Source organism: Condylura cristata, unplaced genomic scaffold, assembly GCF_000260355.1.
Source record: "Condylura cristata isolate star-nosed mole 26May11 unplaced genomic scaffold, ConCri1.0 scaffold00022, whole genome shotgun sequence".
Taxonomy (NCBI): domain Eukaryota; kingdom Metazoa; phylum Chordata; class Mammalia; order Eulipotyphla; family Talpidae; genus Condylura; species Condylura cristata.
Genome location: NW_004567123.1, coordinates 36146884 through 36147891, shown reverse-complemented (window position 1 = coordinate 36147891; position 1008 = coordinate 36146884). Strand labels below are relative to the sequence as shown.

General features: G+C 73.4%; 1 protein-coding gene across 1 annotated transcript in view; it reads right to left on the bottom strand.

Annotated features, from left to right (window-relative positions):
• Window positions 1–1008, bottom strand: part of LOC101633642 (serine/arginine repetitive matrix protein 1-like) — a 48079-nt gene that overhangs the window by 43236 nt on the left and 3835 nt on the right. The gene's annotated exons all lie outside the window — the stretch shown is intronic.

Below are 1008 nucleotides of genomic sequence, written 5' to 3'. Positions count from 1 at the left end.
GTCAGGCCCGGCCCCGCAGCTTGTGGGTGGCAGCCCGGGCCGCCGGCATCGGGCAGCCGCCTGGGCAGGTCTGTCCCGGTGCCCGCGGCCAGGGGCGGCCCGGCCGCCGCAGCCCACGCGGCTCTTGGCTCGCAGTGGAGTAAGTCTGCCCTACGAGGCGCCGTGGCCCGGCTCCTTGCCCGGCCCTCCCCAGCCACTGCCACGCACCCAGGCCGCACGGCCAGCTCTGCCTCTGGGGGCGCTTCAGGGCGGTAACCCCCAAGGGGCGCCCCCACCTACACTGCAGACAGATTTGTCCACAGAGTGCGTTTGATCAGCACGTGAGCAGCTCAACCCTGTTGTGGGTGCTGAAGGTCGCATTTGGGGTGCACCACGTCCTTAGGGGAAGTGGCTGGGGTTAGTCTGCTGCTGCTGGCACTGAGCACCCCGAGCCCCCCCTTCCCGGGCCCTGGATCCAGGCCGCCTCGGTGCCCCGCAGTGCGCCCACAGCCCTGGGCGCCGCGTCCTCCGGGAGGGTCCCCTGGAGCCCTGCTCGCTGAGAGGGGGCCCGGTGGGCCCCCTGTGTGTCCCCGCCCCTGGAGGTGCGGGGCGCCCCGCACGTGGGAAAGGGGCCGCTCGTCGGCTCCGGGTGACCCTGGAAGACCCCTCCTGCCGCTTCCCGCCGAGGGGTGCGCGGGGCCTCTCACAGCCCCGCCGCGTGCCCTGGGTCCCCCTGGGTAGGGGAGGCGTCCTGCCTTCCAGCGTGGGTGCCCATGAGCCTTCCTGACCCGCCGCCGGCCCGGCTGTGCTGCCCCGAGCCTGGCGTTCCTGGCGTTCCGGTCTAGCGTGAAAGCACCGACCCACCGACCGGTCCTAAAGTGGGCTGGGCCCGGCCCCTCGGGGCGCATCCTGTCTGTGCCCCAGAAACCGGAGAGGCCGAGTCTGCCCCCGGGCCTGCGAGCCGGCCCAGCCTTCCAGTGGCTCCTCTGGGGGGTGCTGGGCGGGCTTGGAGCTGAGGGGCTCGAGTCC